We start from the raw sequence: 27,393 nt of genomic DNA on the forward strand, positions 1-27,393 counted from the left end.
GACAGTATTTTAGAAAGATAATGCATTACTCACCTATTGGCAATTATTTCCATTTTCAAATTTGCCTCTCTTTCAGGCAAACTTCCCATTTAGCCCTCTAAGCCTCCCTATTGGATCCACTTAGCATTTCTTCACCATTACATGCTGATGATGTTTCTCCAGACAGACAGTACCATCGATGTTAAGTTTTTCCTATTTGGAGTCTACTATGCAGATCATTCTCTGACAGATTTAATTTTAAGAATGATTCTTTAAGTCTTTACTATGCTTTATATCTCACTACTGGAAAATTACCTTGGGGAACATTCTTTTAAATTTATCAATGACACCTCAGAGACTAATGCTGAACACAAACTAATTGATGAAAATAAGCATTCACTGATGTAACATAATTTGAAGCCCTTGCCCTATTGCAATGATTCTGGGGCCTAACAAGGACCAGATTCATATTTAGTCAAGTTGGATGGTCTCAGATCTGGAAAAATAACATTTAATTTGGCAGTACTCAGATTTTTAGGTGATTTCTCTGACTTAAGCACTCAATGTTCAATGTCTGAAATGGAGTTTATTATTGCCATTGTTAAGGACTTCTTCACATAAAACCTATACTTAAGGGATTCTATTAGTAATTACTTTTGTTTTCAAAAATAATAATACTATCCCTGGGAATCCTCAAAAACATCTGGTGCAATCTGGACATGCTCTGTGCATTCAAGTATTTGAATTCATTTTGGCAACATTTTAAATAATTTATCATCTTTTCAACTAAGGTCTTATAAATAAATCCCTGATATGTCAAGGAAAAACATGCTTCCTCTGACATATGCAAAAACATAATTTAAGCAAGTATATCTAAGGAAACAAGTATCAGAGCCTTTAAAAATAAAGACTACATTGAAAATGTTGCTTTCCTTCCCATTTATATGTAGCTACTATTACATAGTCTGAGAACTAACCAAATTCTCTTTGACAATTTGAACACAGAAAATACCATGATATCATGATGGATGTATAGCTAGATCTAAAAAAAAAAAAAATAGAGATATATTTTAGATTAAAGGGAAAGATGGTTTTATGGTGATAGATTTAGGAATCTTAAATATATACTGTTAAATATAGGATTTTAGGTGACAGGATCCGTTTCTTTGATATTGATTTAATAAACAGTGTATATTGTGGTACTTACATTCTAAGAAGTTTTATTCAGAAGTTAGGTGGTACCTCCTCTAGGAGTCCACTATGAACTCATTATCCTGTTATAGGTTCTCTTCTTTGGTGTTCCTATAATGTTCCATCCACATCTCTACATTTGCATTTAATACATAGTTTCTATTTATGTGATTTTACTATAGATATGAGCTTTTTGAGTGTTTTTTTAATGTTTATTTTTAAGAGAGAGAGACAGGGAGACAGAGAGAGAGAGAGAGAGAGAGAGAGAGAGAGAGACGGGGGGAGGGGCAGAGAGACAGAGACATAGAATCTGAAGGAGGCTCCAGTCCCCAAGCTGCCAGTACAGAGCCCCTTAATTTCAAGACCAAAATTATTTCTTCATAGTGTTAGTGTTTCACATAACAGGTGGTTAACATGTGAAAACCTTCTGAATCACTTCTTTTAATGTCAATCTGGCCCTTAAATAATGCAACCCATTATTTAGCTTTCTTTCATCTTAATGTGTCTAGACTTACCTATTTCCAAACTTATACATAGGGGTGCTTAACTAAATGAAAATGTGTTCAATTAAAATAATACAGAGCTGTCTGATGTGCCTGGGTGGCTCAGTTGGTTAAGCATCTAACTCTCGATTTCAGATCAAGTCATGATCTCACGATTGGTGGGATGGAGCCCGTGTCAGGCTCTGTGTTGACAGCATGGAGCCTGCTTGGGATTCTCTCTCTCTCTCCCCCAAAATAAATTGACATTTAAAAAAATAAAATAATACAGAGCTGTTTTAAACATTTTAAGTAACATACATATAAAACGAAGGGGGAAAATCACCAAAAGTTATTGGGCAACAAAAATTTCAAAATCAAAATTGTTCCTAAACAAATAATACCTATTTTAGGTTGTATTACATAGATGACATATATTATTAATTATATAATATATAATTTTGTGAGAGACAAACGGTAAATATATATTGTATATATAATATTATATTACATAGCATATATAACATAGAATCTAAGTGAGACAAAAGTGATAACATTTTTAAAGTTTATTGACTGCTTTTCATATGCCAACATGCATTCTGCTAAGCACTTTACATAAATTATATAGGGTAATTATCTCAAATACTTTTACAAAATAAATATTCATATCATTTCCATTTGCAACTTAGATATTTGAAGCACAGAGAAGTTAGGTAATTTGCCAAAAGTCACAGAGTTGGGAAAGAGCTGGGCCAGGCATCAAGCCCATGTTGAGATGCCGAAGTTCTAAGTTCCAAAACAGCACAGCTACCTCACTGATGTTTCAGTCACAATTTAAGCATTTATATTTGAATGCTAAAGCTCTGTGCTCGCTTCGGCAGCACATATACTAAAATTGAATGCTAAAGCTCAGAGGTCAGCAGACTATGGCCCATGCATCAGATCTAGCCTGCTGCCTGTTTTATAAGTTTTATTGGAACACAGTCACACCTATTGGTATCCATATTGTCTGTTGCTGTTTCGCTACACCGGAGTTGAATGGTTACAACAGAAACCATATGGCCTGCAAAGTCTAAAATAATCACTGGTTGACCCTTTACAGGAAAAGTTCATTGACCTATGATCTAGATTTCTAATTTGAAATTTGAGGGACACCTGGGTGGCTCAGTCGATTAAGTATCTGACTTCAGCTCAGGTCATGATCTCACGGTTCATGAGTTCAAACCCTGCATTGGGCTCTGTGCTGACAGTTCAGAGCCTGGAGCCTGCTTCAGATTCTGTGTCTCCCTCTCTCTCTGATCCTCCCTGACTCACATTTTGTCTGTCTGTCTCTCTCTCCTTCAAAAATAAACACTTGAAATTAATATTCTATGTTTTTAGATATTTGCTGTATTTTCTATTTATCTAACTTTTTAATCAGTTGATATGGTTGAAATAATCATTGTATATTTAATAAATGTATCAACATTATATGATTAAACAGTTGCTCTAAAGAGAAACAAACAAAAAAGATGCAAATTGTCACCAGTGGTCACAAAAATCAGGATTTTTTGGTAAAGATTCCATCATAAAAACTGTTATTTTATATGAATGAATGATTTATAGCCATTATATTTCAACCTAAGAACTTTCCTAGTTTAAAAGCGTGCATATTGGGACCAAAACAAAGCTAGTATATGTCATAAAATAAATGATATAACTCCAAAGAAATAAAGATAAAAATGTGATTTCATTGGCTTCGTTAAAATAGTATAAATCATACTGTCAGCATTGACTTAAAATTTACTAAAGAAGTTAGTTGCCTATAACCAATCTAGCTATTAGAAATGATGTTAGAAATAAGGTTAGTTACTTAGGAAATAGTGGGCAAACAACTTTGATTATTAGAAAGGATGAAGCACTGTAATCACTTTTGCAGATTCATATATTCAAGGTTAAATTTAAATATCTTAGCAGATTCCTTTGCAGTAGAAATTAAAGAAAAAAATGAGTACAATATAAAGTAACATCTCACCAGAAAACTAGCTGGGCCCCTGGGCCAGTTACATCGAGTGGCATTTTCTTGGTAGATTCACCACAACCTAAACATCTGGTCTTTTAATTTGATAGTTTGCTGAATGGGCTTCTGTCTTGTGAGTTGTCACATATTAAGTTCACAGAAATGGTTGCATAAAATAAATTGCTATTTTATTTATATTCAATCAAGAACTATAACTGCTGGAGCAGATGAGGTCCTCGTTCATCTTCCTTAGTAGTTTTGGAAACTCTGCTGTGACACTATGATCTCCTGCAGCAGATTTTCCCACAAGTATAGGACATGCTGCTTTCAATGCCTATTGGATCTGTACTGTCCCTTTATTAACTTTTTAGAGCCCAACAGAAATACTCAAGTTCCTTAAGAACACATTGAGGTTGGTCTAATTCTTCTAACCAAGTGTATCAGAAGGATGGATCTTAAACAGACCTCTCTTAACATAATCCCACATAATGCTTCACATGACACAAGAAAGAGGGAAAAATAATTGTTTTCGTGTTCTTTTAAAGATGACTGACTGGAGTAATGCATCTAAACATCAGTAATTATTTAAATATTTAGAATAATAGAGTCTGCTTAGGTTCTGATAGGGTAACACTCATAGGGTAATTTTGAGGTGATAAGCCAAGAGAAATACAGTTACTTCTTCCCCTTAGCCAGGTGGATCTAGTTGTATCCACCTCTTATCATTTGAAGATATCACCCTAGCCACATGGTAAATATAGGACGGTTAAAGAAGGCACAAACCAAGAGATCATTCAAACGTTGCAGGAGTTTATGTTATAGAAAAGAGCCCAATTTTCCTCTGGGCAAGTTGAGTTTAGATTCCTTCATCATTTAACCTAAAACTTTCTTTAAAAAAATTTTTTTTTAATGTTTATTCGTTCCTTGAGAGAGATAGAGAGACAGCACGAGCAGGGGAGAGGCAGAGAGAGGGAGACACAGAATCCGAAGCAGGCTCCAGGCTCTGAGCCACCAGCACAGAGCCGGATGAGGGGCTCAGGCTCACGAACTGTGAGATCATGACCTGAGCCGAAGTCGGACGCTCAACCGACTGAGGGACCCAGACGCCCCCAATCTAAAACCTTCTTAAGTAAATTCTGTCATGTGTACATTCAGTGACTATTTTTAATGATACCAAGTGTCCTTGACAATTTAAAAGCTGTTTCCCAATCATCATTCCACTTAATTTTAACAGCATTTAATATTTTAAATCACCTTCAGGAAACTGATTTTCAAATTCTACTATCTGATTCTCATTTCTCTTTTAAATTCTTATGTCTTTGTCTTTCTATACTCTAAGTGAAATTTGAATATTCAGTTTCAAATTTACGCTAAATTCATACCCTCCATGATATGGGTATGATTAGAGAATTGTTTATTCATGGTCTGGCATGTTGTGTTTGTGTACTGGGTTCATGGGGTGTAGGAATCAGCTGGGGAGCACGTGGCCTCTAACTCATCTCACTCTTGCAGGCAATCAACAGGTGAGGTGTTGGAAGCTGACAAGATAAAATCCTCTTGATCCCAACTAGACATCAACGTTACAGTACCTTTAGCATAAGCCATAAACAAATTTTGTCTCCGTGACCAGTTAAGTGGTTGACGTATATAATTCAGCTCCAAAGACTTCACTGTATCTGCTCACCAAGGGTGTTCTAAGGGAGTAAAGTCTTCTCCACTGGGGTACAAATTCCTTAAGATTGGCTGGTTTCTTGCCTCCTTAGTCATACTCAGGTGATATCTCTTAATGTCTTTCTCTACTCAGAGATACAAGCTCTCCTTTATACAAAGACAGAAAGGTCTTAACTTGTTCTCTTAGAATTGTGTTCCCTTCTTTGTGAGTAGTAAGAAGGTGGGGGGAAAGAAAACAAAACTGCCTCCATATCTAAATGGTCTAAATATTTATACTTCTTACCATATCATATTTACTTTCCATAACAATCTCATAAATTAGGTATTGCTTCTCTGTTGTGTAATACGGATTATTTACGTAACTTGTTCAGTGTTACTAATAAAAGTTGAGTGAAGAAACAAATTTGCATGTGGCTGGCTGTTAATTATATTATAACCACTACTGGTTTTGCCCATATATTCCTAGAAATAAACATTATGGAGGCATAGGACGTGAAGTGTTAAAGATTGCAGAAAAGCTTGTTTTATTTTTAACACATGAAAGTTACTTCTTTACCATGATGAGTCCACACCTATGTTCTTGGCGAGGAGAATCAAAAACAGGCACAATGCAGTGTTTCTTGGACATCTACTTGTCTAAATGACTCTGATTCAAGGTTAACTCATATCACCAAAGAATTTTTATCAAAATATGTAATTGTTTTAATCTGATCCTCCAAAATAACATCAAGGATTTTGTTTCCATATACCTAAATTCACTTTTCAACTGACAATAAGCATGAATCATTTCATTTCACCAGTTAATTAGTTTGGTAACAAGCTACTGAAAATAGAGACTTTGAAGTAGAAGTGCCTTTCAATCATATTCATCTGAGTAGGTGCATTCCAAAGAGAACTGGAAATCACAAATTCAATGTGAATTGCTGTAAAAAGGACCTATGAGTAAACAACAAATGATTCTTTTCCTCTGTAAAAATCCTTCTCAATAATAAAGTCAATTGAGAATCTGCCAGCAGAACTACCTGAAAAAGAAGTCGAAATTTTCCTCTGTTAACCTAATCAATAGGGTTTTTCATTTGTGGTTTGCAAAGAGTAGTGCCAAATGAATGGCCTTTGAAGTACATTTTTAAAGAGTCATCTGGTAGCCCAATCAATTATGATACAGTTACATATTTTTTAAGGATGAAGTTATTTACAAACCATTTTCTCTTTTCCTCTGGAAATGTCACAAATGGCTTCACAAAAGAGAAGACAGCAAAGCAGGATTTTGAAACGTGAGTTGCAGTCAAATACGATTTTTACAATAAGGTAGGTGTGACTCAGAAATTAAGTGTTTTCATGAACAACCTACTCAGGACCCTTACTGTCCTTCCCAAACTACTACCCCCAAAGGCCTTGCTGAGTACTGTGCATGCCTGATACTGACTCAACCCCAAATCAGTGCTAATGGGCATCCTCCAAACCTCTTAATTATTCGTAGAGTACTGAACGATTAATAACTTTGGAGAAAAAAAAACAGAGAATATGACTTTAGAAGGAATCCAGAGTTCTTTTGAGGTAAGCAAAAGTAAGTAAAACCTGACTTTTATATGCCATTTTTCTCAGCTGAGAATCTCTGTTAAATATTCTTCAAAGCATCAGTGAACGTTTCTATTCATGGGGGGTCACTTTAGAATACTCAAGTGTGGTCAGTTATCAGACACACAGTAATATTCAGCAGGGTTTTAACGTTAATAGCTGTTATTATTCTTTAATTCTCTAATGACAATGAATCAATCTTTTTTTTTTGAATCAATGGATTTTTTTAAGTTTATTTATTTATTTTGAGAGAGAGAGAGCACGTGAACAAGGGAGGGGCAGAGAGAGAAGGAGAGAGAGAGAGAGAATCCCAGGCAGGCTCCATACTCAGCATGAAGCCACACTCTTCAGAGCCTCAAATTCCCCATTTGTCACATAGGGCCTAATTTTATATGATTGTAAGTTACTCCTCTATCCTTAAAAAATTCTCACGATGGGCTCCTGGGAATCTCAGTAAGTTCAGTGTTCAACTTTCGATTTTGGCTCAGGTCATGATCTCACAGTTTGTGAGATCAAGCCCCATGTCTGGCTCTGTGCTGACAACACATAGCCTGCTTGGGATTTTCTCTGTCCCTCTCTCTCTGCCCCTCCCCTGCTTGCATGCTCTCTCTCTCTCAAAACAAATAAATACAACTTTAAAAAAAGCTTTCCTTAAAAACTTATCATGTTTCTAAAATTACTTTATAATCATGATACTTTGCAAAGCTACTCCATACATTGTTTTGTCAAGACAACTATCGCATTAGTTTCTATCACAACTTAGTTAGAAATTAATGATGCTCAAATAAAGTTGATTCATAGAATCAGCTAGAGAATACAAATCACTCTATAAATCTAATGAAATTTCAACTGCAAAATCTGGATAGGGTTTATTAAACTCTTTAAAACACTAACCCTAAAATTCACAACAAAAAGTATAAGACCAAGAAAAGTCAAGATAATTTTAAATAATAACTAATGATTGAGTAGTTACTATTTGTCAAGAATAATTCTAATGCTTTATATGAATAAGAACACTTAATTTTGAAAGAACATGGTTATATAGAAACCAATAATGCCTATATTTTGCAGATGAAGAAACTGAGACACAGATTCCAAGTAACTTGCCAATGTCATATTACTAAAAGAAGGTAGAATTGAGATTTAAACTCTAATATGCTATCTCCAAACATTACATGATAAGCCAGTACATTATACCACCCTTATAGAAAATTAAAATGATAAGATTTGACTTAATAAATAGCACAATAGGCTGAAATTAAGATATGATAATATTGACACAGACTAATAGAGAGATGGAACTGAAAAGGTAGCCCAGAAAGCAGATAGATGCAGATATGTGAACATAGAATATACAAGAAATAGTGATTTTACAACTATATCACTATAGAGGTGATGGATTTTTCAACACATGTTGTTGGAACATTGGGCTGTCCAAATGGAAAAGCAAAATATAAAAATATCTTATATCTTATAATCCAGGTAAAATAAACATGTAACTTAAAAGAATAGTTATATATCCTCAGGGTAAGAAGAATTTTTAAAATAATGCACATGCACACACACACACACACACACAAATGAAACAAAGGAAAAGCGTGATTCATTTCACTACATTGAAATTTAGATTTTCTGTCTGACAAAAAAAAGACAAATTTAAAATACAAACCAAAAATTGCAAAATTATATTTTTCACCTATAAGTAATCAATACTTGATTTCTGAAAGCATTACAAGTTTCTAAAAATAATAACAAAAAATAAAATAATAAATAATAACATAAGAAGTAAAAAAAAATAAAATGATTTAAACAAGCAAATCATAAAGTAAAATCTGCATTGGCAGTAAACATACTTAAGGAGGAAGAGTTAAGATGGAGGGGTAGTAGGAGGACTAAGGTCCTCAACCCTCAAACACACCTAGATAAATATCAAATATTCTGAACACCCAGGAAATCAATCTGAGGACTGAAAGAACAAACTGCGTAACTAGAGGGAGAAAAGAGGCCACATCATGAAAGGTAGGAGGTGCAGAGATGTTATTTGGGGGAGAAAATTGCGAGTGCTGCAGAGGGGAAGGAGCCTGATCAGGGAGAGAGGAGAGAAAGAAGAGAGAGAGAGAGAGAGAGAGAGAGAGAGAGAGAGAACAGGGTCCAGGTCACTGCACAATGAAAACACTTCCCTAAAACCATTGATGTGGAAAATGAGAGGGGTTGATTATCACAAGGTTTTACTAGGAGCGGAGCTCAAAATCTGAAATTTTAGAAGTCTGCACCATTGGCAAGGTGGATTCCGGGAGGCATAGAAGTGCTCCTGTGGAGAAGGAAGGCAGAGGCCCAGGTGCGGATAGCATAGTCTGAGGATCTCCTGGGTTTCATTGGGAGAGACAGTTTCCCTTCTTGGAGTACATTTGGGAGAGGAGGCACTGCACCCAGGGACAAAAGAGCTGGTAGACACCATTGAGCTGCCCCATTCACTAGCATAGGAGCAGAAGCAGATGCTGAGGGCAGCTAACCTAGACACCTGATTTTTGCTGCACTTTGCATAAATCCGAGCCCTTATGCATTCTTGCAACTGCCCTTCTGAGACAAACTGGCACCAGCCAGAGCTCAGCAAGACTCTCCTCTGGAGGACCAGCTCAGGCTTATGCAGTGGTGGGTCTCCAAAATTTGGAGTTTTAAACCCAACCAGCATGCCTGGGATAAAATACCAGGAACATTGCACTGACAGGTGGGCAGATGGCTTAGACACATGGAGTGAAGGTACATATCTGAGAAAAGCCTGGGACACAAGAAGGGAGATTACTCTTCTGTGAGGGCTTCCTGAACGGTGTGGGGGTGCAAACTCCCCTCTCTGGGGATAAAAGAGCTGGATGATGCCATTTTTACCCTCATCCATCAGCACAGAGTACTTCAGTGAGCAGCACAGTGCCTACAGGGGAGGCTTGAATCACTTATACCAAGCTGACACCCTCCTGCAATCTGCAGGTGCTTCTGAATTAGGGCCAGCATGCCTGAGACTCTGAGTGGCAGTTGGCCCCTCCCTCAGAAGACCAGCAGAAACCACCCCACACCCACCATCTGGTCTACTGACCAGAGAGTGCTACAAAGCTTTAGCTCTAGGGGAACTAGGATATAGTCTCTATTAACAAGCAGACCAAAGCACACCAAGTTAAAACTCACCACACAGTGGACAAGGTCCAAACACTCTGCATTGCAAGCAAGAAGAAACTCTGCAGAGGACTGACCTGAGGGAAAGAGCAGCCAAAATACAACAGCAGAGTGCACACAGCAGACACCATAAACACTTTCTGAAAATCCAGGCCCTGGACAGTATATGACCTTTTCTTAATATAACCATTATTCTCAAGAGCACAAAACATAACAGGCTTTCCTAATACACAGAAGACAGAGACCTAGACAAAATGGCAAGGTGGAGGGATTCATCACAAAAGAAAGAACAAGAAGAGGTCATGGCCAAGGATCTAATCAAAATAGATATAAGTAATATGCCAGAACCAGAATTTAAAACAATAATCATAAGGATGCTAGCTGAGCTTGAGAAAAGCATCGAAGACATCAGAGAGTCCTTTACCATGGAAATAAAAGACCTAAAAACTAGTCAGGCTTAAATAAAAATGCTATATCCAAGATGAAAAACCAACTAGATATAATGGCCACAAGGATGAAAGAAGCCGAGGAATGAATAAGTGAAATAGAAGATAAAATTATGGAAAATAAAGAAGCTGAAAGGAAGAGGGAAAGAAAAATATTAGGTCACAAATGAAGACTCGAAGAATAATAAAGCATAACAATTTGTATCATAGGAGTCTCAGAAGAAGACGAGATGGAAAAGGGGGCAGAAGGTCTATTTGAGGAAATTATAGCTGAAAACTTTCCAATCTGGGGAAAGTAACAGACATCCAAATCCAGGATGCACAGAGAACTCCCATCAAAATCAATAAAAGAAAGCCAACACCAAGACATATCATAGTTAAATTTGCAAAATACAGAGATAAGGAAAGAATCTTGAAAGCAGCAAGGGAAAAGAAATCCCTAGCCCAGAAGGGAAGACAAATAAGGTTAGCAGCAGATCATTCCACAGGAACTAGGCAGGCCAGAAGGGACTGGCATGATATATTCAACGTGCAAAATGGAAAAAATATGCAGCCAAGATCGCTCTTCCCAGTAAGGCTATTAGTCAGAACAGAAGGAGAGATAAAGAGTTTCCCAGAAAATAAAAACTAAAGGAGTTTGTGACCACTAAATCAATCCTGCAAGAAATATTAAAGGGGACTCTTTAAGTAGGAAAGAAAGACCAAAAGCAACAAAGACTAAAAAGGAACAAAGAAAATCTCCAGAAATACCAACTTTTAGGTAGCACATTTGCACTACATTCATATCTATCAATAATAATTCTGAAATGTAAATGGATTAAATGCTCCAATCAAAAGAAATATGGTATCAGAATAGATTAAAAAAACCCAACACCCATCTATATGCTGCCTACAAGAAACCCATTTTAGATCTAAAGACACCTGCAGACAAAGTAGGGAATGGAGAACAGTTTATTATGTTAATAGACGTCAAAAGAAAGCCAGAGTAGCCATACTTATATTAGACAAACTAGACTTTATAGCAAAGACTGTAAAAAAAGATGAAGAAGGGCACTATATCATAATAAAAGGGTCTATCCAACAAGAAGATCTAAGAATTATAAATATTTATGCCCCAACTTGAAACACCCAAATATATAAATAAATTGATAACAAACATAAGAAACTCATTCATAACAATACAATAATGGTAGAGGACTTTAATACTCCACTTATGCCAATGGACAGATATTTAAGCAGAATATCCACAAGGAAACAATGGCTTTGAATGACACATTGGGCCAGATGGACTTAACAGATATATTCAGAACATTTCATCCTAAAGCAGCAGAATACACATTCTTTTCTAGTGCACATGGGGTATTCTCAATAATAGATGACACACTGGGTCACAAATCAGGTCTCAAAAGTACAAAAAGATTACGATCATACCATGCATACTTTCAGACCACAACACTATGAAACTTGAAGTCAAACACAAGAAAAAATTTGGAAACACTACAAATACATGGAGGTTAAAGAACATCCTACTAAAGAAGGAATGTGTTAACCACAAAATTAAAAAATAAATTAAAAAAATACATGGGAGCAAATGAAAATGAAAACACAACAGTCCAAAATCTTTGGGATGCAGCAAAAGTGGCCATAGGATGGAAGTATATAGCAATAGAGGCCTACCGCAAGAAGCAACTCATCTTCAACAAAGCAGGAAAGACTATCCAGTGGAAAAAAGATAGTCCCTTTAACAAATGGTGTTGGGAAAACTGGACAGCAACATTCAGAAGAATGAAATTGGACATTTTTCTTACACCATTCACAAAAATAAATTCAAAATGGGTGAAAGACCTAAATGTGAGACAGGTAACCATCAAAATCCTAGAGAAGAACACAGGCAGCAACTTCCTTGACTTCAGCCATAGCAACTTCTTACTAAACATGTCTTCAGAGGCAAGGGGAAAAAAAGCTAAAAAAAAAAAAAAATCTTGGGAGTTCATCAAGATAAAAAGTTTCTGCACAGTGAAGGAACAAAACAATCAACAAAACTGAAAGGCAACCTTCGGAATGGGAGAAGATATTTGCAAATGATATATCTCACCAAGGCTAGTATCCAAAATCTATAAAGAACTTATCAAACTCAACACCCAAAAAACCCAAATAATCCAGTGAAGAAATGGGCAGAAGGCATAAATAGAAATTTTTCCAAAGAACACACATAGATGACACACAGACATATGAAAAGATGCTCAACATCACTCATCATCAGGGAAATAGAAATCAAAACCACAATGAGATATCACCTCATATCTGTAGGAATGGCTAAAATTAACAACACAAGAAACAACAGGTGTTGGTGAAGATGCAGAGAAAGGGGAACCCTTTTACACTGTTGGTGGGAATGCAAACTGATGCAGCCACTCTGGAAAACAGTATGATGGTTACTCAAAAAGTTAAAAATAGAACTACCCTATGACCTAGCAATTGCACTACTTGGTATTTGCCCATAGGACACAAAAATACTGATTAAAAGGGACACATGCTTCCAGATGTTTATAGCAGCATTATCAACCATACCCAAATTATGGAAAGAACCCATATGTCCATTGACTGATGAAGGGATACAGAAAACATAGTATAGTAGTACCTGGGTGGCTTAGTTGGTTGAGTGTCTGAATCTTGATTTTAGCTCAGATCATGCCCCAGCATCATGGGATGGCACCCTAAATTAGGCTCCACACTCAGCATGGAGCCTGCTTAAGATTTTCTCTGTTTCTCTCCCTCTGCTCCTCTCTCCCACTGGCACACTTTCTCTCTCTCAAATTAAAAAAAAAAAGTGAAAGGAAGGAAGGAAGGAAGGAAGGAAGAAAAGTTAGTATATATATATGTACAATAGAATATTACTCATTCATCAAAAAGAATGAAATCTTGCCATTTGCAACAACATGGATAGAACTAGAGTGTACTGTGCTAAGCTAAATAAGTAAGTCAGAGAAAGACAAATACCATATAATTTCACTCATATGTGGAATTTAAGAAACAAAGGATGAACATAGGGGAAAGAGGAAACAAAAGAGAGGGAGGCAAACCATAAAAGACTCAACTATAGAGAACAAACTGAGGGTTGATGAGGGGAGGTGGGTGTGGAATAGGCTAAATGGGCAATGAGTATTTAGAAGGGCATTTGTTGTGATGATCACTGGGTTGTATGTAAGTGTTGAATCACTAAATCCTACATCAGAGACCAATATTATGCTATATGTTAACTAACTACAATTTAAATAAAAACTTGAAGCAAAATAATAAATAAAAACATGTTTAAAGCTCAATATTACTAGAAATTAAGGAAATATTTGTTAAAGCAATGAGATACAATTTCACATCTATCAAATTGTCAAAAATAATATATGTTATATATACATATAAAACAATGTCTGTAAGATAATATCAAATAGCCATAGACTTGGGACAAGCAGAATCTTGCCTACATTGCTAATTACATAGACATGTAATACAAGAAAAACCACTCTGAAGAACAATTTAGCAATATCCACTAGAGCTAAGCATCCACATACACTAAGAATGAACAATTCTTTGTGCATGAATATCTATTGAAAAATACTTTTAATATTGAAATATGAAACAGCCTAAGTTTTGAATATAAAAATGAATTAATAGTCAATTATTCTATATTTTTCTAAAATCCAGAAATTTGTATAATACATAGTTATTAAAATTCACTATATCTACATGTGTTAGCAGAGAAGTCATGATAAATATGTCATTTGCATAAATATACAAACATAGAGTAATGCTATGTTTGCAGACATATGATGATTATGGATATGGATTTGAATATACATAATAAAAAGGTTTTCAATTTTATACCAATATTTTAGTTCTTTTTAGAATAATTTACTTTGTTTTTAAAAATTCATGTTGCAAAATCTACCAAACCATGTGTTAAATGTGGGTAATGAATACATTGTGCTTCTATAGTGTATCTTTCCTGTATCTTTTTAATACATGTAACACATTTAAACATTGAAATTTAAATCACTTTAAGTTAACTGGAAGCAATATAAATTTTATGGTTTTGGCTTTTCTCTGGTCATCTGAAAGACTGAAAATAAGCTATTTTAACAACATCATTATCACCTAGAACAACAGATTTGATTTGTACAAAAATATTTTGAAATTTACATACTGAAAATTCAGAGATTACATGTGTCTTTAATAGTACACTAAAGAAATTCTTGACTTGAAAATACAATGTAAAATAAAGGAGTAAAGCAATGCAATTATCAAGTATGTTGTAACGTCTTACAAAATATCATATTTTCATTTGTATGTATAACACACATACATATACACAGAATGATTTTTTATTTCAAAATGCAACGTCCAGATCTTGATTTCTAAACACTGTCGTGAGTTGAATAGTGTCCCTCCAAAATCGATGTCCACCCAGAACCTCAGAATTTTCCCTTCTTTGGAAAAAGGGTCTTTGCAGATGTCATTATTTAAGATGAGGTCATACTGTACCAAGGGTGGCCCTAAATCCAATTATGTATCTTTATAAAGACAGGAGAGGGCACAGAGAGACACACAAGGAAGAAGGCACATGTGAAGATACAGGCAAGGATTGGGGTGAGCAACTACAAACCTAAGAATGCCAAGCACTTCCAGCAACCAACCAAAGCTAGTAGAGAGGTATGGAACAGATTATCCTTCAGAGCCTCCTAAAGGAATCAGGCATTATCTTCTAGTGACACGAAGTAACAAAGTGAATATATACCCACAATAAAGCCAAAAGCCATGATGGGTCATGTCAAAGGGACCCACAAGATATTCTGAGAGAGCTCCCAATGACAAAAGCAACTTAAACAATATAAGAAATAATAATAATATCAGATTATCATGCTAAAAATGAAGTAAATTTCCAGGAGGATATACTACGTAAGTAAATAAGTGAATAAATAAAAGAATGGGAAAGTAGGGACAAACCTTTCTAACAGAAAAATTACAATTAATTGATGTAGAAGGAATCACAGCAGTCATGATCCATTGATGAATGTTAAAATTAGTAGGTGAATCTTTAAAAAGAAGCAGCCTCTTTGCATAGTCTCAAAGTTTCTCCCCCATATTTACTAGATATGATGTGGTTTCAATATATGACTACATGCTCTTTGATACCCATCTCTGTGGATGATGTAACTTCATTTCCCCTTCCCCTATGAGTGGGCTGAATTTGGTGACTTGCTTCTAGTGAATGGAATGTGGAAAGAGAAAAATAGTTAAATTTATTATTTTTTTAAATTTTTATTTATTTTTGAGAGAGAGAGAGAGAGAGAGAGAGATAGAGACACAGACCACAAACAGGGGAGGGACAGAGAGAGAGGGAGACACAATCCAAAGCAGGCTCCAGACTCTGAGCTGTCAGCACAGAGTCCCATGCAGGGCTTGAACCCACAAACTACAAGATAATGACCTGAGCTGAAGTCAGACGCTTAACCAACTGAGCCACCCAGGTGCCCTGAAAAGTAGTAACTTTAGAGTAAGGAACATGACAGACACCATCTTAACCAGTGTTCAAGGTAAACATCATCAATGAAAAGTTATGTTGATATCACGTTACCCCTGATATGATGCAATGAAAAGAGTACATGACATCTGTTATATTCTTCCCCTAAATCTAAAACCTCCATCTATTCACAAGAAAATGTCAAACATATCCAATATGAGGGACATTTAGCAAAGTACCTAACCAATATCTTCAAAAGTGTAAGGGTCATGAAGTCAAGGAAAGACTGAGAAATTATCCCAGTTTGAAAGAGACTTAAAGAGCCATGACAACTCAATGCAATATGAAATCTGGAATTAGATCCTGAAACAGAAAAAAGGCAGTAGAAAAAGTGAAATCAAATCAAAGCCTGAGGTTTATATTAATATTATATATGTTATAGTTTATTAGTGTGTACACTAATTATATATATATTATACTATACACTATATTATACTAATATATAGTACTATATATAGTATATATACTAGGTAGTATATATTATATTATAACAGTATTATATTATATAATAGTATTATAGTATAGTATAGTATAGTATGATATTATAAAAGTTTATATTATTATATTGTATATATTATGTATGGTATTATTATATTATCATATAATAGTATTATATTACATAATATAATAGTATTATAATAGTATTATTATATTATACTATGTGTTAGTATATATAGTATACTATATAAATACTAGTATTATTTATTATATTATATATTATATATAGTATTATATTAAAATCGTATTATATTATAATAGTACTATTATATTATACTATATGTTAGTATATATAGTATACTATATAAATACTAATATATAGTATAATATAGATAGTATACTATATAAATACTAATATATGGTATAATATAATAATAGCATTGTAGCATTATACTTTAATATTATACTAATGTTATACTATAGTATTATAGTATTATATTATACTTTAATATTATACTAATGTTATATTATACTAATACCAATACTATACTAATATATACATATTAATTAGTACATACTAATACTAATACTATACTAATATTATACTAATGTTATATACTAATGTTATAATATTATACTAATTTTAATTTCTTAGTTTTGAAAATATATCATAGCATTGTAAAATATTAACATTACAGGAAGTCAAATGAAAATTATACAGAAACTATGCTATCTTTGTCACACTTCTATGAATCTAGAGTTATATCAAAATTAAAAGTTAAAAAATGCATGGTACCAAAATTTTTATATATAATTAATTTCAGACTCTTTATAAAGCTCAAACATGCGTCATCTTAATTCATATGGGGTTAATCAAAAGCCTAGCCAAGTAAATAATTTGCTCAAGGTCACAGACCCTATTAACAATAAGGGAAAAATTGTATCAAAGATTAAAGGCCTATTTCTGAAAGAATAAAGAACATTTCCTTTGAAATAAAAGAACTAGAGTGACTAATAATGTATATGTAGCAACACACCAGAAAGTCTCATCCAAAAATTTTTTACAAGTATTTAATACCTCTCCCAAAGGATTGTGGATGTCATATTCAACCTAGGATTCCATTAAAAATTCAACATAGTTTAATTTCAAGACTTTAAAAAATGGTGTTAAATTTTACTTTCTCTGCCATAGGACATAGGAGATTTATGGATAATTTCAGAGGAAATGGTCCCTAGAATTAAGTGCATGAATTCATGCTGAAACGTTTGATTAAAGTGAGAGAAAGGACTAACTATTCATTCAGTGGCTAAGGTTCTCAAAAGGTTTGGAATGGTCTGTAAATATTCAAAATGGATTAAGGTAGCCAGGTTCTTCACTGAACACATTGAAAAATATATATTTAGGAATACTTTTACCTCTATGCTATAATATGATTTTACTCATCTTTTCATATTTTTAATATAGATTCCTTCATAGTCTGAATGTCTAGTTACTATATTTTGGATGAAAGAAACTTACTAAAATAAAAATTAGTGGTTGTTTTTCAATAAGGAAAATGGAGCTCTAAACAAATTAATATGTCAAGTCATAGTTGGGATTCTCAGAGCTTAATTTGCATTCAGAAATAATTGAAAATGTTTCTTTGCAACTTTTCTACAATTTATTTGGGAAAAGATATTATTAGTCAAAAGGTGAAACTAATTCTGTTTCTGTGAGCACAAATTAATTCCAGGCTGTGAACACTTCAGCTCCATACTCATTCACAAAATTTTGTGATTTCTTTTAACTTTGGACTCCTTATACATTTTTGATAGGTGACATCTTTGGTGACTTATAACTAAAAGTGACTGATTATGATTTAGATTATTCTGCTAAATTAACCGCTCTTCATTTTCCATCCTCATCCACCTCCCAATCAAGTACTGGTGTTCTCAAGCGGTTTCCAGCACACAGGATCTAACTCATTATTGTTGTGTGTAAAAATGCCTGTTAAATTAAGCAACAATGAGTCTGTTTTCATCCTACTCTCTCAAAAACCTTATGCTAACATAAATGGAATTAGTTTTTACTTTGTAGTGCTATTTTTTCCTTACAGTGCTGCGATATTCTCTTCCTACCTATCAAACGTTTGACTGATTGAAGTAGTTTCCCTCATTTTAATGACATTTCTAATACTGTTCATTGTCCAAAAAAAATGAACCTCTGTGTGCTATTACTGACTCATTATCTCTACAGAGCTATACACTTCAGTTTTATATGTTTTCTGTTCTGAATCTTTTCCATTTATTGAGAAAAGACTCAATAAATGTTTGGGGTCAAACTTAAGGTCAATTACGATGAAATCAGGGACTGTAAGTCAAATGGCTTCAGTGACCAGTCAGATAATGCAAGTGGAGTGGACTGGCAGGGATTCCATCCAGTACCTCTCCTTCTCTGTGAGGCAGTTCTGCTTAGCTATGGTGGCTTTTTGCCATGAGGGAAGGTAGTCCTAACACTGGCAGATGTTCCAGTGTATCAGGCAGTCCCAGAAATGAGTAGTTTTATTCAGAAGCACCTGATTTTTAAATGCTGACTCACTGTTTCTTTTGAGCTGTTTAAACCAAACTCTAACATATATATATAAACTGGAATTGAGCAGTCAAAAATTTGAGCCCAAGGATAATTCATAATTATATATTATAACAATTCTCTGTTAACACATAGAGAGATGAAGCTGAAGTTCCTCCCCAAAAGCCTTTAAAAAAAAAAAGTTAAAAGAAAGCTTGTTAGCTTAAGGGCCAATCCGTGTCAAAGGAATAATTTCTGAAAATCTGGAAGTAGATGAATTCTATTGTAATTTTTAAAAATTTTTGAAATTTGAAATTTAAAATTTTTGAAAACCCTAGAGTTCAGAAAGATATTAATAGGTGTTAAAGAATATAAATTCTGAAGAATAGGCTTATAAGGACTTTTAGTTAAGCATGACTTTTTAACTGCTACTCTTTAGTATGCCAATATTAGGATTTTTCCTGAGTTCTAAGGGGTCATTTGAATTAAGCAATCACTCAAAGAATGTTTCATCTCACACTACACAAGTGGAACCTACTACACTGAGAACTAGAGATGGATAAAGAAGACAAAGATTCTCTCATACACCCATCAGAAAATAAAAACTTAAAAATGAGACCAATAATATTACAAACAAATAATCTCATTAGCTGTTCCTCACTCATTTTATTTTTCTGTATAATCAATTCTTGTTAAGTTGATTTTGGGTTAGCTAGTAGTCTACTCTTGATAAGATACCTGCCTCTCCACTGGAAGTTCTAAAATCCTGACTTGGTTTTTCAGACTAGACCAACAGATATGTGTGCTCATGGCAGTGCTTGATTGCATTGGGAAGCTTGTACTCATGAGATTGCTACATGGTTATTAACTGTCAAGAGTACATGGCATAGTCCTTATTGAGGCTTTCACTCTTCAAGATTAAATGACTCTGATTAATTGATTATAGTTACAAACAACGTAAGAATTGCCGGTTATGGGTTCCTTTTATCGGATGCTATAATAGTAAACTATGTTTTTTTTTTTTATTTTTTAATGTTTACTTTTGAGAGAGAGAGAGAAAGAGAGAGAAAGAGAGTGCAAGTGGGGGAGGGGCAGAGAGAGAGGGAGACATAGAATCCAAAGCAGGTTCCAGGCTCTGAGCTGTCAGCACAGAGACTGAAACAGAGCTCAGACTCCTCAACTGTGAGAATATGACCTGAGCCGAAGTCGGATGCCCAACCAACTCAGCCCCCCAGGCTCCCCAATGTAAACTATTAAATAAATCTTTAGAGTACCCTAAGATTAAGAACATATTATAGACAGTGAAGACATTGACAAGTTTCTAGAGCTTCCCAATTCATCCAATAAACTGTCACAAAGTCCATCAATTCACAAAGATACTTTAAAACCATGATATAATATTTTCTATAATGTCTATAATGTCGACCCAGTGATAGTCATTCTGCCAGTCTTTGCACATGGACATCAGTGGGCAGCTATGATACTAAAAAGTAATAACTGTTGAAATGTATTCTTTAAAGAACAGTTTACATTTACATAATAGATTAGGGAAAGTTTAACTCCTTTATTTTATTTCACTAATTTTCCCATATTGTGGCTTAATAAAAAGACAACTCATGATAGTAGTGAACTACTTAAAAATACTGGAAATGCTAATCTAATCATATTTAGCTACATTCAGCTTATCTCACTTTTGAAGGTAAAAACATAAAATTTAGTTCTATCCAATGGCTAAATGGTGATCCCCTAAAGCAGTTTGCATGTTAAAAATCAAGTAGTATTATTCTGAATTTAGGCACTTAGAGTCATTGTTAGATAAGCTATGAACATACGTCATAGATACCCACCAGAAAATAAGAATTAGCTCGAGTCTTTGTTTAGCGTAAGAATATTCAAAATGAGCATAGAAGAAAGTAATAATAATTAAGAATTCTAACTGTTTTAGAAATGAACTTTTGCTAAAAACAACAAAAACGGTATCCATACTGTTTTACATAGTGGCTGTGCCCGCCATTAGTGCACAAAGTTTCCCTTCTTCCACATCCTCATCAACACTTGTTAACTCTTGTCTTTTTGATAATAGCCATTCTAATAAGTGTGAGGTGATACTGCATTGTGGTTTTGATTTGTGTTTCCCTAGTGATTAGTTATATTGAACATCTTCTCATTTACTTTTTGGGCTATTTGTATATATTCTTGAAAAATGTCTATTTGGTCTGCAGCCCTTTTTCCCTTTTGCTACTGAGGTGTATGTCATATATTTTGGTTAGTAAACCCTTATCAATTATATGATATGTAAATAATCTCACATTCTATAAGTTGGCTTTTCATTTTGTTGGTTGCTTGTTTTGCTGTGCAGAAGCTTTTACTTTAATGTAGTCTCATCACTTGTTTAATTGTGCTTTGTTGATTGTGCTTATCCAAAAAATCATTCCCAAGACCAGTATCAGGGAGATTTTTCCCTGTTTTTTTCTAGGACATTTGTTGTTTTATGTCTTACACTTAAGTTTTTAATCCATTTTTAATTAATTTTTGCATGTATTATAAGATAATAGTCCAGTTTTATTATTTTGCACATTTTCATATTACTTCATAAAACAACTATATATTTTGAAATGTTATTAATATTGAACTTCTTCCTAAATACTGTTGCCTGAAGTAGTAGAATGTCTTCTAATGGCATTTCATATACTTCCTTCAGATTCCCAATTCTCAAATACTAAAACAGTAATTTTTGAATATACAACTAGGTTTCAAAAATTTGGGTAAAATGAGTTTTATCAAAAATTTAAGAATGGACGCCTGGATGGCTCAGTCAGTTAAGTGTCTGACTATTGATTTTGGCTCAGGTCGTGATCTCATAGCGCATGAGATCGGGCCTGCGTTGGGCTCTGTACTGACAGTGCAGAGCCTTCTTGGGTTTCTCTCTCTCCTTCTCTCTCTGCCCCTTCCTCTCTCTCTCTCTCTCTCTCTCTCTCAATAAATAAATAAATAAAATAGAACGCACATCACCAAGAGTGAACCCTACCGTAGACTATGGACTTTGGGTCATTATGATATGACAATGTAGGTTCATCAGTTGTAAAAAATGTACCACTCTGGTGGGGGATGTAGATCATGGAGAAGGCTGCGAATGTGTGGGAGCAGGCGAACGTGGGAAATCTCTGTACCTTTCTATTTTTGCTGTGAACTTTAAACTGCTCTCTCAGAAAGTATTTTAAAATAATAATAAGACTAATTTCATACTTAAACTTTTTTTTCTCAAAAGAACCCCCCCCCACACACACACACAAACACAAATTAAAAACAAAGAAACAACTTTTACTTACCAAAACATATCGTTGAGAAAGAAAACAGAGAAGCCACAGACTGGGAGAAAATATTTGCAATGCATATATCTGGCAAACTGCTTATATCCAGAATATATAAAGAATTCCTAACTCGATAATAAAAAAGGAAACAACCTAATTAACAATGTGCAAAAAACTTTGTGAAAGGCCAGTGAGCACATGAAAAAGTGTTCACCATAATTAATCATCATAAAACGCAATTTAAACTATACTTCACCCCAATTAGAATGGCTAAAATTGAGATGCCTGGCAGTGCAAATATCAGCAAGAATGTGCCTCTTAATGTAAAATGTTACAACCATTCTGAAAAAAGATTGCGAGTCTTCCCCTGATCCAGCAATTTACTCTTATTTATTCAAAAGAAATAAAAACATTTATCTATAAGACAAGAATGTTTATAGTAGTTTTGTTCATAATGATCAAAGACTGGAAACAATTTAAATGTTCATAAAAGAAAAAAGAATGGATAAATCATGGCAAATTCATACAATGGAATACTACTAGACAATAAAAAGGAACAAACTATTGCTGTACACAACTACATAGATAATCTAAAGCACATATGGATTGAAGAAAGCCAGTTGTAAAATGTTTATATATGATCTGATTTCATTTATATGAATTTCAACAACAAATAAAACCAATCTATAGAGATAGAAACCAGAATAATGGTTGTGTCTGGGTGAAGAATTGACTGGTGCACAAAGGAACTTGCTGGGTTTATGGGACTATTCTGTATTTAGATAGAGATATAAATTAAATGGGTGTACATGTTTATTAAAACTGCATATTTAAGCTTTGTGAATTTAAAATTTTTACAAATAGAAACATACATAAAAGGTAGAATAGCTACCCAGCTGTTGAGATTAATTACACAGCAAAATGGACCTTCCACATACGTTTATTATAGAGTTTGAGATAGAGATTACCTGGATTACACTGGTGGGCCTAATCTAATCACAAGGATTCTTATAAAGGGGAGGTGGGACGGTTAGAGTCAGAGATGTGACATTGGAAACAGAGGTTAGAAAGAGAGACATTTGAGGATACCACATTGTTGGTAGAGAAAAACAGTTGTTCAGTTTGAGACATAAGTTTTGGACATATCTCTAATTTATCAAAGTAGAGGCATCTAAATGTCAGTTGGATAAACAACTCCAGATGGTTCAGGAGACAGGTCTAGGCTGGATCCATAATTTTTGAGTTAGGGGCTTACAGATAATATTTATGAGTATGAGAATGGAGAAAATCACCGAAGGGCAGAGTAAAGGTCCAAGGACTAAGCCCTGGAACACAACTCAAAGTGTGAGGGTTTTATTGAGTGGCACTGATACACCGAAAAAAATTCTAAAAGCAGTTGGCATTCAATGATAATCTTCAGAGATAACAAAGAAGATTTTTGGATCAAGGGAAAATATAAGCAATACATTGTGTTTGCTAGAAAAAGGAAGGGGTAAAAGAGATATTAAATTGGATTTTTTTGAAATTAGAGAGTAAAGCTCCCATAAAGTTAAGGTTAAATATAAATCAATAAAGGGAATATGACCTGATTGAAAGAATTTTCAAAATTTTTAAATGCTTTAGAAATTAGTGAGGATGGAAAATCATGAACAAAATTACAGTTGAAGAAGGATTAATTATGTTTACTCATACTGCAAGAAAGAAATAAATATACACATACATACCATAGTTAATATGTGCCATTCAGTAACGTCCATTAATAAGCAGGAAGTTGATGCTACTGAGCTCTGATAATATGTTCTAGAGTCAAAGCCTTATGATTTAAGTAACCTATGAAAGCCTTTACCATACTAATATATTTTTTAAGGTATAGGCTCAACAGGGGAGAGAATCTAGGGAGACAGCTGACTGGGAAAAGTAAAACAAGCAAAACTGATTACTTTGCCAGACCCTACAAATACTATTTCGATGTGTTCATACACATTATAGATGAGTAGACTACTTGATTAAGTAGGCAAATAAATACAACGCTTAATGGGTATGTGACAATGGAAAATGTTCACTTCTAGTGAAATTTGAAAAGATCATATTTAATGTAATATTATAGTGCTAAATATTTTAAGCTTTAAGTTAAATTTTTGGAGGGTTAAATTACTTATAAAATAAATTAGATTTGTTGATATACAATAAAATTGAGCATACATTTTGAACATCACTTCTATAATGTTGCTATCATATTGAATTATGCATCACATTCAGATAAAATTGTTTTCCTTACCTATTGGATTGCTGTAACCAAAAGAAATTCATCCATTAGACCAATGTTCATTAAGCACATACTATGTTCAAAGCATACTTACTGTTTTCCATAATAAAGAGACAGAAGGAAAATACATAAAGGTAATATAAATTAAGTCAGTTGGTGACAAATGCCAAAGGGATAAGCTGGCTCTCCCTAAGTGGTGGTGAGGAAGCCCAGATTTGGGACATTTACTGATTTCCATGTGATAAACACTCCCACAACCGCTGATTTCAAGCTACTAATGTGAACTCACTAAGAGGAGTTAGAAAGAGATGAGCCCATTTAACTCTTGCAAGTCAATTCAAACTAGTCATAGCACACCACCAATTGGACTAAGGTTATGCAAAAAGTGTACCTAGTTTTTAGTTACAATGGGCATTATGTCTGCAGTTTATTCTCAAAAAATATTTACACATATGTAACATAAATATAAAATATATAAAACATAAGATAGTTATAGAAATATAAAATATACATCTAAATCTGAATATGTATACACATATTGAGGGAGAGAACAATAAAGCAAATAAGATAAAATGAGTAATAGAATGTGGTAATGTTTGCTAATGTTCTTTTAATTTTCTGTAAGTTTGAATTATTTCAAAATAAAAAATTAACCAAAAGAGAGAGAATAGAAAAATAGTAATTGGAGAAGAATATAATTGATAAGATAATTCACTATTTTATATAATAGAATAGATTTAAAAAAATGCAATTATATATACCAGATACATTGTAAAAAAAGTAATGTAAATAATGTCCCCAGTACATAAAATAACTTCGTACCATAGAAACGAAAATGAATTCTAAGACACTGTTCTCTAATAACGACTGGAGGTGATATGTTTGTCAGTTTGAAACATTTAAATATTGCTATAGTCCATGAGTACTTCAAAATAATGAATAATCAGTCAATATCACATTCTTAAATTATGTATTAAATGCACAAAGGTAGATCAGAAATTTGATAATACCAGAAACTCAGCAGTGGGTAAAATTGATTGAATCTACTTTGTGCATGAATAAAAAGAGTTTTTGATTTATTGACACTCTGCAGATTAATCTCAGACCACATGAAGCAATGAAGCAGAGTAGCAAATCTGATTTGTGGGAATTTGAAAGAACAACCTGGGAAGTTAAAAAATTGATCATACTTAAGAAAAAAAATTGATGGGGCATCAGAATAAAATAAGAAAATGTCACTAACAATTTTCCAATGCTTAAGCAACAATGCCTTTTAAAAATATTTTTTATAAAAACAAATATTCAATGATGTAGATTGAAATTTCATATGCCCATTTTTGTGCCCATATAAGTAAGAAAAAAAAGAGTGAACACTAATATTTTCAGAGAGGTGAATTTTTGTAATTTGTACTATCCTATGAGCATCTATACTGAAAGAAATGATCTATCTTATTTTATGGGTTTTTATGGCTACATATTCTTTGAAACATGAGGAAGGCTCAACAAAGTACAAAAGGAAATGGTTTTGGCCTAAGTATCAACTCTACAAATGACTTTCTCCTATGAGTAAGTAAAGGCCTTAAAACCTGTTTTATATTATGTGTTTTTCTATTTGCTGTGCAGAGATTCCTTACTCCCCATTCATTTTCCCCTTCTATTATATATGTTAAAGTGATATAGTCAAGATGTTCCTCCCTAGCAGCTGGAAAATTATCAAGCTCTGATTTTACACTAAGATTCATCACTAATAAACAGCATTCACTTTTTCCTTCACACAATACCAAAAAATTGACCATAATAAAGACATTTCCATGAACAAAGGCATAATAGAGAATCATCAATGAACTAGAATCACGTTTTCATTTTTCTTCTATATTCAGATTTTGAGGTAAGAATTTTTTCACAAGACCAAAGACCAAATGGTTTCTAGGTTTTGTCCCATCAGTTGAATAGATACACCAAACACCCCATTCAATTATATACAATACAATCCAGACTTCATTGATATTCGGAAGGATGGTCCTGAGACTGGACAGGATCTTCAATTGTCAACAAAAGATTTAATTAATAGGAGTATGCTGCATTTTCTCCAAAATATAATCCAATTTCCTGACTAAGAAATATGTTTAAAGTTTTGTGACAATGTTAAGTTAACCAGAACACCCACTTATTAAGTAGTATAGTTAATTAATGCTTTATTAGTAAATGTAACAATAGCAGGACACTCTTTACATTCAAACTGATGAATCAAACCACTGACTAAATTTCCAATTCCTAAAAACTTAGGGTCTCTAATATTAATAACCACAGACAAAAATATTCAAATACACCAAAAGAAATATTAATTGTTGACAGCCTTGGAGTATAGAAAAAATAACAAATATTAACTAGCATGAATATAGATTCCATTAAAAGAAAGTGACTTGGCTTATAAATAAAACATTTGAATTTAAATTCAAGTACTATAATTTCTACATCTTGTGCTACCAAGACAAATATTCAAATGGAAAAACTGAGGTTCCTCTCTAACAAAATAAATCCTTATCTCTTGATAGCTATGATATTCATGCTTACCTTTCTAATTTTATTAGCATAATTGTGTTATTAACATTAATATGAAGAGCATTTAATGAATGGAAGAGTTGGCAAAGCAGAAAGATATGTTGTTTTTCAATTCTTTGGGATTTTTATTTAGATGAGACTTCTGCGTTAATAAAAAAAAATGGTACAACTTAAATATC

This window comes from Panthera tigris, chromosome B2 (genome assembly GCF_018350195.1).
Source record: "Panthera tigris isolate Pti1 chromosome B2, P.tigris_Pti1_mat1.1, whole genome shotgun sequence".
NCBI lineage: Eukaryota > Metazoa > Chordata > Mammalia > Carnivora > Felidae > Panthera > Panthera tigris.